The 19201-nt window shown below is 38.5% G+C and overlaps 1 non-coding gene across 1 annotated transcript; it reads left to right on the forward strand.

Annotated features, from left to right (window-relative positions):
• The first annotated feature begins 7471 nt into the window (after nucleotides 1–7471).
• LOC141681254 (small nucleolar RNA R71) lies at nucleotides 7472–7578 on the forward strand. Its single transcript, XR_012558694.1, has one exon. It is a non-coding gene; the product is annotated as a small nucleolar RNA R71 (small nucleolar RNA).
• Nucleotides 7579–19201: the final 11623 nt, after the last annotated feature.

Here is a 19201-nt window from a genome sequence, read left to right on the forward strand (position 1 = left end):
AAAATATGCATGAATGCAATCTATATGAAAATGCAACGATCCCCTTTACTACAATTAACCAACCAAATTGTCACGTCTCAACGAATGCAGTTAGACACTAAAGATCAATAAACTCATGCAAACGGACATACAGCCAGAAACGTAGTGTGTGCAAATGCTTAACAGATATGCTTCGGAACTAGACCAATTACTATGACTAGACTATCCTCAAGGCAATCCTACGATTATACAAAGAATAAAAATTCTAGGCACAAAGTGATATACAACACTACAAGAACTCTGGAGCTTACTACGGAATCGTGCTTTTTATTTACAACTCAAATGCTTATTTGACCGTGCAATGAGTGAGGTCCATAAAAGACTTATACAATGGTATCCATGTAACGAGCGTTAGGTTAGCGGATCCCAGACTCTAAAAGCCTTAGGTCACTAGGCACAAAGTCCCCTAAGAACTTAATAACTCGAATACCAAAGAGCCCACTCTTGATCAATTATGCAAAAATTTTATATTTTTTTTTTCTCTGAGCAAGTGCGTTTCGCTCCATCTTGCTCAACCCTAGACTACTCGCATAACATGCGAGCCGGCTACTAGCCATTTGACGCCTAGCCACAACTAGCAACAAATTCCATTTTTACTCTATTTTTTTTCTTTTTCATGCCTTTACCACTAAGAACCTATTATCAAATTCTAAGCATAATAAATAGATTATCCTCGAAAATAATCAGATCATAACAACAATCTAGCCCTTAAGCATTCTCTAAGACTTAGTGAAAATACAAGTGCTTCTAGCATGCATATCAACCTACACAACTTAATAACACTTTAATGCTATCACTACACTCGCATCAATATCACAATTCAGTCGATAAATCATTGCAAAAGGGATCATGGTATATGTATGAGCTATATGATATGACAAACAAATAAAGCTATATAAAAAAAAACTATATGGCAAAAATTATGCAACTATATGAACTAACTATCATGAATATGCAGCTATATGACACACACAAAATATTCCTTAACTACCACCCCCAAACATAAAATCTTCACTGTCCCCAGTGAAGGTAGTAGAAAGGAACACAGGGTATACCTACTCGGAGTCATCATCATCATCACCCTCAGTGGGTGGAGTATCAGGCGGCGGGTATGCAGAGTCCTCACCAAAAACTGGCCACTGGATATCAGCTCCAAGGCCTTGAAAAGCAGTCCCTAACGCAAGAGTGAGCTCCTGAGCAAACCTGCTCTGCGTCTCATACATGGCATCCATCCGCCGTGAAAGCCTCCTATACTGGGCATCACCCATCCCAGCACCCTCCTGAGCTCTCGAAGAACCAGCCTCACCACGCCCTGGCCTAGCCATAGTAGCACCTCGTGCTGGACGCCCTCCTGGAAGACGATAACCCAGCCCATGCTCCTCAGGCTCACCACCGGTCCACTCCTGCATCCCATTCAGAGTGCCAGAATCTATCGGAGCTGCTGGCAACTGCAACTGCTCATGAGCCGGCCAGTTCACTCCTACTGCTCGGCATAGCTTCGTAACCGTGGATGCATAATGGATGTTCATATGCTTTGCTCCCCTCAAAAACTTCAGAATTCCTTGGTAGATAAACTCACCAAGGTCCACATAGTATTCCTCATTCAGAATTCCCCACAACAACTGTGCTCTCTCAACTGTGACCTCGTGTGCATGTGAAGAAGGCAAAATATTAGCACATATAAATGCATTCCATGCATGGGCATACCTGTTCATGGCGATTGCCGGAAAGTGACGATACTCATTATTGGCTGGACTGCGGTTCCAAACTGTGCCCGGTCGACAGAGAGTCGCACAAATCAAATCCAAGTCAAAATCCTCAGTAGTCTTTTCATTCCAGTTCTCCTCCTCGGGCTTTCTCTCTCGCTGTCCAATCACACGGCGAATCGCCGCAGGATGATAATCAACCGTCAGCCCACGAACTACAGAAAACCCATTCTTTTCAGCCTTCGCGTTCGCGTAGAACTCGCGAACAACACTCATCGGTACTGCTTCGGGTGACTCACAAAAAGCTATCCACCCCTTCTCTGCAATCATGGGCAACAACTCACCATCCCTCCCTGATGGTAAAAACCCCCTCTCCTTCAGAATCGGCTTTCCCAACAGCCTAGTGTACTCCTCCTCCGCAGCTCTGTCAGTTAACCGAGGCCTTGCAGCAGTACCCCTTGATGAATCAGCAGTAGGAACTGTGCTGCTGCTGTCAATAGTGCGTGCTCTCTTGGGTGCCATTGATTTGTGAATAAAAGTGTGTAAGAACTGATTTTTGATGTTTATGAGAGGGTTTAAGTGTAGGAAGTTTGTGGGAGATATGTAGGATAGGTGTATGTATATATAGGGTGTGGAGTAGGTTAAATTAGATTAGGAGTAGGGTTGAGGGATAAAATCATGGGGTAATGGGAAAAGAATTCGTGGATTTATGGGCTGTGATGGGTTTTTGTGTTTTTGTTTTTTTTTTTTTGTTTTTTTTTTTTCTGAACTGTAAAAAATTTTCTGGAACTCGACCCCTGCGCGGTCGCTCAGCATTTCTGCGCGGGCGCGCAGAGGGTCTCTGGAAATTTTTTTTTTCAGCCCCTGTTTTCTGATTTTTTTGTGTTTTTGGATAGGTTATTAACTTCTAAGGGTTCCTGTAACAACAATTCATGGGTTGCCTCCCACGCAGCGCTTCTTTTTCGTCATTAGCTTGACGTTCCGTACCTTTCTCAAGTAGTCAACAAAATGGCACTAACCACCTCTCGGTTTGCCATGTCCCCATAGTAGTGCTTCAACCGCTGACCGTTAACCTTGAATGCTTGGTCCGAATCATTCTCAAAAATTTCCACCGCTCCATGTGGAAACACAGTTTTGACAATAAAAGGTCCAGACCACCTTGATTTCAACTTCCCAGGAAAAAGTCGGAGCCGAGAGTTGAATAACAGAACTTGTTTCCCTGGCACAAATAACTTAGGATGTAGCTTCCTATCGTGCCACCTCTTCACCTTTTCCTTATACAATTTGTTATTCTCGTACGCTTGAAGTCGAAATTCATCAAGTTCATTAAGCTGAAGCATTCTTTTCTTACCAGCTGCATCTAAATCCAGGTTCAATTTCTTCAATGCCCAGTAGGCCTTATGCTCAAGCTCCGCCGGTAGATGACATCCCTTACCGTACACCAACTGAAACTGTGACATCCCAAGTGGAGTTTTGTATGCTGTTCTGTAAGCCCAAACAGCTTCATCGAGCTTTAAAGACCAATCCTTCCTTGACGGACAAACAACCTTCTCTAGAATGCGCTTTATCTCTCTGTTAGACACTTCCGCTTGACCATTTATTTGCGGATGATAGGCAGTAGCTACTCGATGATTCACATTATAACGCTGCATTATAGAAGTGAACTTACGGTTGCAAAAATGCGATCCTTCATCACTTATGATTACCCGAGGCGTTCCAAACCTTGCGAAAATTTGCTTATGAAGAAAATTTAGCACTGCCTTTGCATCATTTGTCGGTAAAGCTTTAACTTCGACCCATTTTGAGACATAATCGACTGCTAGCAAGATGTACTGATTATTGCAAGATGAGATAAAAGGCCCCATGAAATCGATTCCCCATACATCAAAGACCTCGACTTCAAGCATCACATTTAATGGCATCTCATCCTTCCTTGACAAATTTTCCACTCTTTGGCAACGATCACACCTTAAAACAAACTGATGAGCATCCTTGAACAAAGTAGGCCAGAAAAACCTGCTTGCAGAATACGAGCTGCCATCTTCTCACCTCCATAGTGTCCACCATAAACCGTGGAATGGCAGTCTCGTAATATCCCCTCCGTCTCACAGAACGGGATACATCTCCTGATGATCTGATCAGCTCCCTGTCTAAACAAATATGGTTCATCCCACATATACCACTTCACCTCATGCAGAAACTTCTTCTTTTGAGCGGATGTCAAATTAAGCGGCATTATATTGCTGACAAGATAGTTTACAATATCTGCAAACCATGGTTCTTCCTCCTGAATTGCAAACAACTGCTCATCCGGAAAAGATTCATTGATTAACGTCCTATCTTGTGAAGTAGAATCGGGATTCTCCAACCTAGAGAGATGGTCAGCTACTTGATTCTCGGTACCTTTTCTATCTTTGATCTCTAACTCAAATTCTTGAAGTAAAAGCACCCAACGAATGAGTCTCGGCTTCGAATCCTTCTTAGAAACCAGATAGTGAATAGCTGCATGATCAGTGAATACTGTCACTTTCGTACCAAGCAGATAAGATCGAAATTTCTCAAAGCCAAAGACTATAGCCAAAAGCTCCTTCTCAGTAGTGGTGTAGTTCAATTGGGCCCCATTTAAAGTCTTACTCGCATAGTAGACCACATGGAAGAGATTTTTCTTGCGCTGTCCCAGAACTGCACCTACCGCATAGTCACTCGCATCACACATCATCTCAAACGGTTCTGTCCAATCTGGTGCTGTAATAACTGGTGTCGTGATCAAACTCTCCTTGAGAGTCTCGAATGCTGCCAAACATTCATCATCAAATTTGAAAGGCACATCTTTCTCAAGTAAATTGCACAACGGCTTAGATATCTTTGAAAAGTCCTTGATGAATCGCCGATAAAAACCCGCATGACCGAGAAAACTACGGATTCCTTTCACCGAATTAGGTGGGGGAAGATTTTCAATGACTCCCACCTTGGCCTTGTCCACCTCCAGACCTTTGCTAGAGACCTTATGCCCAAGGATAATGCCTTCACGCACCATAAAATGACATTTCTCCCAATTAAGCACCAAATTAGTTTCCACGCATCTTTTGAGTACGGCGCACAAATTATTCAAGCATTCATCATATGAGTGTCCAAAGACGGAGAAGTCATCCATGAATACTTCGACGTTATTTCCAATCATGTCAGAGAATATAGCCATCATACATCTCTGAAAGGTGGCCGGGGCGCCACATAACCCAAACGAAACTCTACGAAAAGCAAATGTGCCAAATGGACAAGTGAAGGTAGTCTTTTCCTGATCCTCTGGTACAATACAAATCTGATTATACCCGGAATAACCATCCAGAAGACAAAAATACTCATGTCCCGCCAATCTGTCAAGCATTTGATCAATGAATGGGAGAGGGAAGTGATCCTTCCTTGTGGCTTTGTTCAATTTTCTATAATCCATGCATACTCTCCATCCTTTAACTGTTCGAGTAGGGATGAGCTCATTCTTTTCATTTGCGACCACAGTGATACCTCCTTTCTTAGGTACACATTGCACGGGGCTCACCCACGAGCTGTCAGAAATAGGATAAATGATGCCTGCATCTAGCCATTTCAGAATTTCTTTCTTCACCACCTCCTTCATGATCGGGTTCAGTCTTCGCTGCTGTTCCACAGTTGGCTTACTACCTTCCTCTAACAGAATTTTATGCATACAATATGAAGGACTTATCCCCTTGATGTCTGCTATGGTCCATCCTATAGCCGATTTGAATTCTCTCAAAATCCTTAAGAGCTTGTCTTCCTCACTACCTGAAAGGTCAGCTAAAATAATAACAGGTAACGTAGATGAATCACCTAAAAAAGCATACCTCAAGTGTTCAGGTAATGGTTTGAGCTCCAAGGTAGGTGCTTCCTCTATTGATGGTTTGAGCTTCCCTTCAGCATTCTTAAGGTCAGAAGTACCAAGAGATTCAAATGGTATGTCGAGCTTTCGCTTCCATGGAGAAGCGTTCAGATATTGTAATTGCTCGTTGATATCTTCATCATCGCTGTCAAAATCCCCCACTAAGGCCTTTTCCAATGCATCAGACATTAGCATGTGATCGATTTCCGAAGTAACTGCGGAATCAATCACATCCACTTTTAAACAATCTTCATCTTCTGTAGGGAATTTCATTGCCTTGAATACGTTGAAGGTCACATCCTGATCTTGGACCCGCATAGTAAGTTCCCCTTTTTGCACATCTATCAAGGTACGGCCAGTAGCCAAGAAAGGCCTCCCCAAGATTATGGGAATCTTCTTATCTTCCTCAAAATCCAGAATAACAAAATCTGCAGGAAAGAAGAGCTTATCCACCTTGACGAGCACATCCTCAACTATGCCCCTTGGGTAAGTAATGGAACGGTCCGCCAATTGTAGCGACATGTATGTGGGTTTTGGATCAGGCAGATCCAGCTTTTTAAAGATCGACAAGGGCATCAGATTAATGCTTGCTCCCAAATCACAAAGGCACTTGTCAAAAGTTAGATTGCCAATGGTGCAAGAAATGGTGAAGCTTCCTGGATCTTTCAGTTTTGGTGGTAACTTTTGTTGCAGAACCGCGCTGCATTCTTCCGTGAGAGCAACGGTTTCAAGGTCATCCAGTTTCACCTTCCTTGAAAGAATAGTCTTCATAAACTTCGCATAACTAGGCATTTGTTCCAGCGCCTCAGCGAAAGGTATATTGATGTGAAGTTTCTTGAACACCTCCAGAAACTTCCCGAACTGTCTATCCAGCTTTTGTTGCTGCAATCTCTTAGGAAAAGGTGGTGGAGGATAGAGCTGTTTCTCCCCTGTATTAGCCTCAGGCAGAGTGTGTTCAACAGTAGTCTTCTTTGGTTCCGCCACTTTCTCCTTTTGCTTAGATTCTTCATCTCTAACTTGAGCTTCGACTTCTTTTGCCTTTTCAGCATCAGCTACTTTTCCAGACCTTAAGGTAATAGCCTTGACTTGCTCTTTAGCTTCCTTCCTGCCTGGTACTTCCGTGTCACTGGGAAGAGTGCCAGGTTGACGATTGAGCACTGCATTGGCTAATTGACCGATTTGATTTTCCAAGGTCTTGATAGAAACCGCCTGACTCTTGCACAACAGCTTAAGTTCCTCAAAATCAGCACTAGTAGGTGCAGCTGCACTTCCCTATTGAGGATATGATTGCCTTGTAGCATACTGTTGTGGTTGCTGGAATCCAGGTGGGTTAAACTGTTTACTCACTCCTTGCTAATATGGTGGCTGAATAGCATTCTGATTATTTCCCCAGCTAAAATTTGGATGATTTCTGTTGTTAGGATGATAGGTTGCTGGCACAGGCTGCTGTTGTCGCTGATAATTATTCACATACTGAACAGATTCGTTGACAAGAGAACACTGATCCGTAGCATGAGAACCTGCACAAAGCTCACAAACCATAGCTATTTGATTAACTCCATACGTAGCCAAAGAATCAACCTTCATTGATAGCGCTTGGAGCTGGGCTGCAATAGCGGTGGCTGCATCAACTTCCAGAATACCTGCTACCTTGCCTGGCGTTATCCTCTGAGTTGGGTTTTGATGCTCATTTGCAGCCATCGTCTCGATAAGATTATACGCCTCAGTATAGCTTTTAGCCCATAAGGCGCCTCCAGCTGCTGCATCGAGCATGGGCCGAGATTGGGCCCCCAAACCATTATAAAAACCAGTGATTACCATCCAATCCGGCATTCCATGATGTGGACATTTTCTCAACATTTCCTTGTAGCGTTCCCAAGCCTCACACATAGATTCTGTAGGTTGCTGCGCAAATTGAGTAAGAGCACTCCTCATAGCAGCAGTCTTTGCCATTGGATAAAACTTCACCAGAAACTTTTGCGCAAGATCTTGCCACGTAGTGATTGACCCAGCTGGTTCAGAATGTAACCAGTCTTTAGCCTTATCCCTCAGTGAGAATGGGAAAAGCCTCAACTTGATAGCCTCATCAGTCACGCCATTATACTTAAAAGTGCTGCAGATCTCGACAAAATTCCTTATGTGCATGTTGGGGTCTTCAGTTGCCGCTCCTCCAAAAGAAACAGAATTCTGCACCATCTGAATAGTGCCCGGCTTGATTTCAAAGGTGTTAGCTTGAATAGCCGGATGAAGGATGCTTGACTGAATGTCATCAATTTTAGGCCGAGAAAAATCCATAAGAGCTGGATCAGCTTGAACAATACGATCTCCCATGTTTACTGGTTCTTTCTGCTCAGTTCCTGAATCCGAATCCTTAAAATCTAACTTCTCCGGAGTATCAAGAACTTCGTCTTTCTCCTCAGCTGTATCTAAGGTCCTCTTGCGAGCACGAGAACGAGTTTGCATAAACGCTTGCTAAAGTACCTGAAACACAACCGAAAAGAGTAATTAACTACTACATCCTAATCACTGAGTCCTAATGACCAATGATGGTAAGTACATAAACTAAACAAATACGCCGAGTCCCCGGCAGCGGCGCCAAAAACTTGTTAGGGCGAAAACACGCACTAATATTCACGCAAGTATACGCGTTCGCAAGTAATATAGAATACTTTCTAGTTCGTTCCCTCAGAGACTCAGACTAATTTATTGTCTAATTTAACTCACTCACCAATGTATGATTACTTCTCAATGTTAAGATAATAACACTTAAAATTGTTGATTAAATATTAACTATAATTAACTACTTAATTAACCACTTCACTAACACTTCAATTTATCAATAATAAAATACTCATGAGATCACAACTTCATTATTACTTCCTTCTATAGCCATTGTTATTACCTTTAGCATGTGACAGTGATGATATTAATCGAATAACACGAAACTGATAAAAGCCAACTTTCATTGTACTAATACCATTCTACCAAGCATCCACAATTAAGATAGAAGTTGAATAGTCATCAATTATGTTGAGTTCCTATATGTCTACAGAAATTGACAACACAATGATTTAAGCACAAGTTATTCCTTTTGATTACATAGGGCAAATAAAACTGTTAGAGTTACCCACTAATCATGCACAACGTACATGAACCTATGCTAGCATGGCAAGTTCTAAATCTCAAGATCCACCGTCGCTTCACAAGAGATTAACACCCTATCTTATATGTTCGCGATGCACATAAGACGAATACGCACAACTAATACTAGATATCATGCAATCATCACACACTAAAGTATTAAACAATTAACTAAAGAATTCCATAATAAATCCGTTGCAACCCCATGATCACGATTAGCCCATAATAGAACTTATCGCCATCATGGGTTCATATGAAATCATGATAAACAACACAAGAAAATAATAACTAAACTAATTATATTAAAACAGAGTACGTCACAAGAGTAAATAAGTCAAAGCAAGAAAACTAGCATCCAACGTTACAACGAAACAAGAATCACAAGAAAATATGCTTCCTCTTCGTTGCGGTGTGCTAAATCGGTCTTCTTCCTTATCTCCTTCGCTTCTTGCGCAAAACACAATCTAAAACATAATCTCCTTCTTATTCTCTATGAAAACGTCTCAAATCTACTTATATAATAGTCCCATAAAACTCAGATTACATAGAAGTTGGAAGCCAAACAGAAGTAGAAGTCTAAAATAATTCAGCTTTTTCCCCGACCCTGCGCGGCCGCTCAGCATTTCTGCGCGGGCGCGCAAGGCTGCTGCGCGGCCGCTCAGCATTGCTGCGCGGGCGCGTAGGACCCTACTGGAAAAATTCCAGGTTTGCTCCGTTTCTTCGCCGTAATCTGCCCGTTCTTTTCCTCTCGCAATGGTGAACACATGCCAAGGCTTATTCTTGATGATTCCTCCTCCGAAATGCAACTAATACCCTGAAATGCATAAACACTAGAAAAACGCATCAAATACACAAAATACTTGATTTCAAGACACCAATTTAAGCCATTTTAAGACGTTCTAAGTGGTATAAAATGCCACTTATCATCATGCAATTTCTTGGCGATTTCTTGGCGATTCTTACTGTTCTTCACCGATTCCACTTATGTTTCTGCGATTAAGGTTAGATTCTCTATAATTAATCGGAACCTATCGGGTTTTTAGGTTTAAGGTTTCGTTTCAACCCGATTAGGTTGAATTCAATTGGATTTTTTTTGTTTGATGATTTCAATCAGTTTTGTACCTGTTTTGTGTATAATTGCCCGTATGTAATCGGTTGTGGTGATTATAATGGTCGAAATTAAGATTATAATTGCTTGTATGGTGATTATATGGTTTTGAATTTTGTATGAACTGATTACGCTTGATTTTCTATACAAATGATGTCCGATTTGTGTGTTTTTATGCCTGAAATTGTTTTCGGTTTTTATATAATAACAGCCATATAGAAGTACACGTTTTTGGTTATGTTAATTTGATAATCTAGTGTTGAAAACCGACAAACCAGTTTATACATTTCTCTGAAATTGAACCTAGGGATAGCCTAATAGACCACTATTACACATCGATAAATGTAAAATTTAACAGAAATTTTATCATATTTATTCATTCTCTCGAGTATAAAAATCTTACGAAATTCAGATCATATTAAAATACGAAAAGCATACACTATAAAGAGTACACATTACATGGCAAACAAAATATACATTATCATTACTCAATGTACTAATAAATATATAACAATCGACAAAGGCATACATAGATAATTCATACATTTTCTGCAAGAATGCGATCACTAACATCAAGAGTAGGAGCCATAGACTTCGAAGGAATTGACCTAGGCTTAATTTAACCAGGATTTATATCATAATAAGTATATATCACAATGCCCGATTTATTAATAAAGTTTGTGAAATAACGTAATATTTAAACAAAAAGGATATATCATTATATACAGAATAATAAATACATTCGGGCCCTTTTATTGGAGTTATAACGGTCATCGTAATTTAACCAACGTATTAACAATATAATAGTACATATGATATTATACATATTTACTAATAAGACATATATATGAACTTATTATGCATACTTTTTGGTTAAATTTTTAATAAGATATATATATATATAAACAGATTATGCATAGTTTTTTGTTGTATTAGATGGATATATGGTTTGGTTCGATTGGAAGTTCGTTATTTATGTGTGATTGTTAAAATAAGTCGAGTAAGTTTTTATTGTTTGTGTACATATGAATGAATGTGAACCACTTTGTTAATAATTGTTTTCATGTTTATTGTTTCAGGATGGATAACATATTCTCGGGTCCAGTTAGTCGTACCGTTATCTTTGATAACGAGTATCATGTGAGTTCGGATGTTTTGGAGGGACATGAACATGCGTAGTGGGGTCCTTTGGAGTGTTATTGTGGGAACAGGAACATGCATAGTTGGGTTTTGTCTAATGCTCAAAAGGACTTGTGTAGAATTGGCTTTGGTGTGTTTGCAAATCCGGGTGTGGTGTTACAAAATGATACGAGACTTGTCACGACACTTGTGGAGATGTGGCATCCCGAGACCAACACCTTCTTCATGAGACATGGGGAGATGACAATGACTCTCGAGGATGTTGTCAATATCTTGGGTTTATCAATTGTTGGATGTCCGATAGTTGGAGACGGTCTTGAGAGTAGTGTGGGGTACTTTGGCGATTTGGACCATATTTGGAGGGGTGCTTAATTTTGGCTAATTTTTTTTTGAATTTTTACAGGCTTGATGTTGTTATGATGTTGCATGGTTGTTGGTATCATGTAAAACATGTGGGAATGTGCCATTACAAACGACACATTTCCAAAAAACTAACCATCATGTGCGGAAGGACCAATTAGGTTTTTGGAAATTTCCTCCCTTTTTTCTTTAAAATATGTAAGTAATTGCTATATTTCAACTATATAAACTACATTATGACATAAAATATTGATTAGAACATCGTTCCTTATGACTTGTAAAATTTAACCATTATTTTACTATAATGACGAATGTATGGTCATTTTGCCAACTTTGCATGTAATTTTCCATGCATGACCAACATAAATATCACACAAAATATTTGCATTCCACTTCATAACACATAAATAAAGTTATGTTTTCACATAATAAGTTTTCAAGTAATGGATCAATGACAAATTAGAAATTACATAAATGTCGCAATTTAAGGCCAAATAAGTGCATAACTTGTCTAGTTTGACAACATTACATCAAAATACAACAAATTACTTAAACAAAGGAAATTATTGTACGAGCTACCCTAACTAACTAAATATCTCTAAAAAATTAGAAAAGACGCCTGATAGTCGGTGTGTGGAGATCCCGGGAGGGGCGTCGGCCCTCATAGTGCATGTCACGCAATAGAGCACAACAACACAACATTCGCGGAGCACACTGGTAGTGACTTCAGCATGGATTTTGTGATCATTTTATATAGTGATGGGAATGGTACTCGACCCGTCATAGAGAGTGAATTTGCATCATGGTGCATGCCTCCAAGCCCATGTTGTAGTATCGTCACCACATAGGTGGGACACCCAACCTTTGGCGTGTTCAATGCGTATTTGGTCACGGATGACACCCTCCCGAGGCTTCAACTTACCAGTAAGTGTATTTTATATCCATTTAGAACTCTTTACATCGGCTTAAGTTGATGACTTGACCTCAAGTATGTGGTGTTTTTGATGGATTTTTTGTTGAGTCTTTGCAGAGCTATAACTAGAGGCAGGAATGGACTTTTCTATGCTTCTATGGTGGAATGAGATCAGGAAACGAAGGGCGAAAGCGTTCCAGAGGAGCAGAGCGAGAAACAAAGAAAACAGAAATTTTTCGGTAGAAGGCAAGCGCGGCCGCCCTCTACCTTGGCGCGTCCGCGCTACATGAACAGACACTGCGCTAGGTCGTGAAATAAAAATCCTGTTTTACTTCTGTTTTGGAAGTTTCGTGCGGTCAAGTTAACTTGGAAGTATAAATACCAAAAGATATCAATCAGAAGAAAAGAACTCCGGGCAAACCAAAAGTGGAGAACACAAGAGGGCTAAGAAGAAGAAGATCTAGTTCTACATCTTATTTTTGTATTCTTTTAATTAGACGATACTTTGGATGCTCATTTCGGGTTTGTTTTCTAAACCTTAATACTTTAATATTCTCTTGTTGTATTTAGAACCTTTTTACTATCATATTTTCATTGGAATCCATAATGACGAGCCATTCGATTATGAACTAATCGTTATCATGGGATTCTTACGAATTTATTTATGGAGTTTAGTAGTTGATTTCCTAAAAAGTTTTCGGTGTGTAATGAATTATTAATTTTTTTGTATGGTTGTGCTTAATCTTATTGGATGCGTAGCTAACATCTAAGTTGTATTGTTAATCTCTATTGAATGCGAAAGTAGATATAGAGATTTAAAACTTGCCATGCTAGCATAGGTTTATGGATGTTTTAACATGCATGATGCGTAATGTAATTTTAACCATCTTATCTTGCCCCATGTGATCTAAATGGATAACTTGCTCTTAAACCGTTATATTTTCAAATCTTATAGACATATAGGGTCCAAACATAATTGGTTTCTACCAGCTTCTTTATAATTTTTGTTGCTGAGTGGTAGGGTATACGTATATTGAAAGATAGCGTGTACTAATTTTGTATTGTCTGATTAGTTATCATTACCGTCACATACTATGATTAAAGGCATAAACTCTGAATGAAGTATTTAATGAAGTTGGAATCCCATGTTTTATTTCATACAAGTAATTTGATTTTAATCTCTTAGTTGATTCATTCTAGCATAAATACTTTTAGATAATCAAACTCAATTTGATACTTGTCTTAGCAGTGAATAATAATCATACATTATTGTATAATTGCACCTTCTAAATTAAACCAGTCTCTCTGGGAACGAACTAAACTTAATCGTATACTACTTGTGACCGCGTACGCTTGCGCCTTTTTGTGAGAACAAGTTTTTGGCGCCGCTGTCAGGGACTTGGTGTTAAATTTAGTTTATGTGCTTGTCATCGGTGGTCATTAAAGTTCACTAACTCGGATTATTTTTCTTACCAATTTTACTTTGCTTGTGTGTTTTAGGTATTTGAGCGAGCGTGTATGCGAACAGGTTCTCAATCTCATAAGGACACACTAGAAAAAGTAGAAACAGAAGTGATCATTGTAATGGGAGAATCAGTAGCAGAAACGAAAGCATTGAACGATTATTCTCAACAGAAAATCAATGACATTCAGTCTAGCATTGTCAGAACAGTCATTGCAGCTAATACCTTTGAAATCAAGTCTGAAACGATTCAAATGGTACAGAATGCAGTCCAGTTTGGGGATCTCCAACGGAAGATTCCAATATGCACATTAGGGACTTCATCGAGATTTGCGACACCTTCAAGTTCAACGGTGTTTCGGAAGATGTTATGAAACTGAGACTTTTCTCATTTTCCCTAAGGGATAAAGCTAAGAGCTGGTTGCAGTCTCTACCAGCAGGTTCTATTGCGACATGAGAGGATCTTGTTTAGAAATTTCTTACTAAATTCTTCCATATGGAAAAAATAACTGCAATCAGGAATGCTCTTACTCAATTTGTATAAAAATCGGGAAAATCTTTATGTGAAGCTTGGGAGCGCTACAAGGAGATGCTTGGGTTTCAGAAATGATGAAGATTCAGTGTATAAGTGCTACTAGAAGATTTTAGTGTATTGACATTGATTGAAGATAGACAGTGTTCGAAGCATAGGAATCTAAAGAATTGAAGACATGGTATAGACAGAGGTTAAAGAAGACAGCTGCAGTCTTGAAGTTATACTCACTGACAGGAGTTCATTTCTATGTTCAAGCGTCGGTGAAGAAGAATGAAGTATTCAAGATTGTAGTAGCAATGAAGACGTTGTCTAAAGTACCCGAAAGGATTCCAGTAAAAGTACATTTGTTTATTGACAGTCAGTGTCCGAAGCGATAAAATTGTTGCAAGCTTAACAATGTAATCAAGGCTATAATACGAAGACCTAAATCGGGGTTAGTCGTCTGTGAACCAGACCAGTTGCACTAGGCGTCAACAACTCGTGAAAGGAATCAGGGTATTAATTTCAGAAGAATTGTTAAGTTGAGGAACATACTTGGATTGAACATTTATCTGTTAAAATACGAGAAGAGGTGTGCGGGGTATGCAGCTAAATAACGAAAGGGAGTGGCCTAGTTCAAAGTTTAATTGTTAACTTAAATAAATTTATGTAATGGACTTTAATATAATTTATTTAATAAACTTAAAATGATTTATTTTATAAACTTTAAATAAGTTTATTTTATAAATCTAAATTAGTTTATTTATATAAGTTATATTTAAGTTTATTTTATAAATTATTTTAGTTACAATTTAAACTTAAATAAAAAGAAAAAGAAACAATGGTCGCCAGTTAGCTATATGGTCGCATGTTGGAGTTGTGAAGAATTTTCTAAGGCAAAACCAACTTCGTAGTCGCCGGTTAACTTCTTAGTCACAAGTTGAGTTTCTTGGTCGCAGTTTGAGGACTTAGTCGCAAGTTGAGTTCTTAGTCACAGGTTGAGGACTTAGTCTCAACTTGAGTTCTTAGTTGCAGGTTGAGGACTTGGTCGCAAGTTGAGTTCTTAGTTGCAGGTTGACGACTAATTCGCAGGTTGAGTTCTTAGTCGCAGGTTGAGGACTTAGTCACAGGTTGAGAGTTAATGATATTTAGTTAAGAGTTTAACTATGAACTAATTGTGAAATATTAGTATTTGTGACATTACTTAGAACTCCTCTAAGTAATCAATGATTATCCTCAGTCACTTATACTGATATGAAAAGTGTAAAAATCTTTCTTAAGTACAACCATGGTCAATGTGAATAATGCTTTATTAAAAATAACCATATGTTATCAAGTTAGAATAATTTTTATACTTATTTTTAAATTCCTAAAAACTTTGATAATAGATGCATTACTCAATGGATCAAAGTATATGGAACTTAGAATATTTTTCTAAGATTGCAAACAAGACAATGTTGGTTAATGATGCTTTATATATCGGATCAATATTGTTTGAGATATTACAGTTGTTAGGAGTTAACAATTGTTATATATGAAATTGAATGCTAATGTCCATTTGATAGATAATTGGTATTCAATTTATTGATATCTTATTTTAATATATTTGAATTATGATGTTAGACAATTTCATGTCAAATCAGTTTCATGATTTAAATTATATTAGAGTAGGGTGCAACATAATTATTGGTATCTAAAGTACTTGACAAGTATCAGTCAATAATATATTGTTAATATTTTGTTGTAGATAATTGTGAGATTTTAAGTTCTAGTGAATTTATATGAGTTTCTATATCTGAAAGATTCACTATAATTTGAAATCAGCAGCGTAGTCAGTCTTATTAAGATTAGTTATCAACAAACAAAGTTGTTGATTATAATTTTATAAAGATAGATCATGGAGCTTTTGACATGAATGAGAATTGCTTAGACTTTACCCTAAGTGATCGATACTTTTACAAAAACTCATTCATATTAAAAGAAAAATCTTTCTTTCTCTTCTTAATACTGATAGGTTATGAGTCTGTGTCTTTTTCATATTAAAAGACATGATTATTTATCTTTTAATGCATAAAAACAGAGTTGTGCACGCAAACAGTTTTAAGAGAAAAGTCAAACTTCTTTTTACAAGTGGTGGTTGCTTATTTCATTAAAATCTTTTAAAATCACTATTGTACATCATTTATCTCAAAAGATTAAATGCAAAATTTTCATTCATTATAGATCTTAAGTGCATTTTATCTCTATATTGTCATATGCTCTGTGATGCAGGTTCAGCCTCCAATTGCATTCTTTCATTTGATAGTCATGAGGTTGAAAACCCTTTATCCCATACTGTAAAGAAAAACATAGAAACAGAACCAACCAACACTCTCTTTCCACTAAAATGAAGTATGAATGAGCGTGAGGAGGAAGGTGTCTTAGTGCACCACATAAGGAAGGTTCTGAAGTCAACCCAGCAGTTTTGTCTCCTACAAAGATGAGTAGTATTTAAACTGAGATAACTGCTAGCCCCCATATATCTTCTCAAAAAGATGTAATGGCTGAAAAGGCACAGAAATAGTTACTAGATTCATCCTCTCAACATGGTGCGTCTATTGAACTTCGCCTGTCGACCAGGGTATCTGATGTAGTGTCACCACCTTAAACATAAATATTTCTTGATGCACAAGGATATGTTACACATACAAAGGAAGAGTTGACGGAAACAAGAGTTTCAACCATTTTAAGGTTAGATTCGATTGTTCAAGGTCCTTTAATGAACTATTGCCTTTACAGGTGTTAGGAGAGGATACTGATCCCATAGCCATATGTCAGAGGTCAGTGTGTACCTCCCCAGGCTTAAATCCCCTGGATGCATATGCGGATAGTGGATCTGATATAGGTGCAGATCAACAACTTGTTGAAAATGATTCAGATGTACCTGATGAGTCACAAGGAAATGTCTTCACAGACATTAGAAGGGAACTTTGATCTTTATGCTAAATTCTTTGGATCATTGTTTACCTTCCCAGAGTTCAAATGTGGAACCCTAAAAGGGAAACTAGCAACTTGTAGATTATGACTCAGATTCATCTGACGAGTCTAACGAGGATGGGGATTTGCGAACTCCCATTGCACCACATGTGACCTCCTTAAGGATGGCTAAGGTGATTTTCCTTGCAGGTACAGTTGGATTTTGGAGCTATGAGAGGAGTGATACACTTGTGAGAATAAGTATAAACACGAGTGGAGAGAAGAGTGAAACACCTGTGAGGAACATGAAGCAGATCACTCACTCACAATGAGGAAGGAAGGGAAACACCATATCCCATTCCCTATCCCTAAATATGGTTCTTGATACTCCGGGTCTCGAATCTGTTTATGATTAGAACTTAACTCTTAGGGACCTAACATTTGGGAGGTATAAGGAGTTGGGGAAGATTGATGAAAAGGATGATCAATAGTGAAGCCATTCTTGCAGCATTTAAAGGGACATGGTTGATCGAACTATGACTTATTATTTCTTTTCCAACCAAGTAAAATATGAGAACTCCTTCAGACAACAGCATACATTCCTTCTCTAAGGGGGAGATAAAAGCTTAAGTAATAGTTTGGAGGATTCCTCAACTAAGGGGGAGAAATAGCATACAGGAGGAAAAAGGTAAAGCATATAACCACAACACCATTGTTGTTTGTAACTACGGATCCTATTGTACGGGAGATGTGGTAAACATGAAGGTGATTTCCTAGTGATCAGAAGAATTGGTTTGGTTCATTAATATTCTTCATATGGGGATAAGCTATTTTCCAAAAGGGGAGTACCATTGGTTTTTATCTGCGGATCCTATTGTACGGGAGAGGTGGTAAACGAAGGTGATCTCCTTTATGCAGTTGATTCTCATAGGGGGAGAAGCAAGAGAGATATGCGCTTCTTAACAGGAAATATGGTTCTGCATCAGTTCAGTGCTAGAGGAACAAACATCATTCACTTCAGTTACTCAAGAAATCTGGAAATGCAGTATTTGATCCAAAAAACCAGTAGCATTATTTACAAGTCCTGGTACTTTACTTTTTCAAGTTGTTAGTCGAGTTATCCTCTCTATTTAATTTGTTTGTTAGGTTTAACAATCAAATAGGGGGAGATTGTTGGTGAGACTGCGTAGATGTATGAACAGTTACGTGATAACTCAACACGAGAATAACACTAGAATATGACATGTTAATAATACTACGACTACACATGAAATCAGAAGAAATGAAGACAGGGTAAATACAAAGAATCAAAAGATTAGAAGAAAGCTTGAAGTCTGTTTACAGGTCACTGAAAGAATTCCATTAATATGATCATGCCTCAATGAAGAATAAAAGTTAAAGACTTTCAGGGTTTCAGAAATGATGAAGATTCAGTGTATAAGTGCTACTAGAAGATTTCAGTGTATTGGCATTGATTGAAGATAGACAGTGTTCAAAGCATGGGAATCTGAAGAATTGAAGACATGGTATAGACAGAGGTAAAAGAAGACAGCTGCAGTCTTGAAGTTATACCCACTAACAGGAGTTCATTTATATGTTCAAGCGTCTGTGAAGAAGAATGAAGTATTCAAGATTGTAGTGGCAATGAAGACGTTGTCTAAAGTATCCGAAAGGATTCTAGTGAAAGTACATTTGTTTATTGATAGCCAGTGTCTGAAGCGATAAAGTTGTTGCAAGATTAATAATGTAATCAAGACTATAATACGAAGACCTGAATCGGGGTTAGTCGTGTATGAACCAGACCAGTTGCACTAGGCGTCAACATCTCGTGAAAGGAATCTGGGTATTAATTTCAAAAGAATTGTTAAGTTGAGGAACATACTTGGATTGAACGTTTATCTGTTAAAATACGAGAAGAGGTGTGCGGGGTATGCAGCTAAATAACGAAAGGGAGTGGCCTAGTTCAAA

Source organism: Apium graveolens, chromosome 8 (genome assembly GCF_009905375.1).
Source record: "Apium graveolens cultivar Ventura chromosome 8, ASM990537v1, whole genome shotgun sequence".
Lineage (NCBI taxonomy): Eukaryota > Viridiplantae > Streptophyta > Magnoliopsida > Apiales > Apiaceae > Apium > Apium graveolens.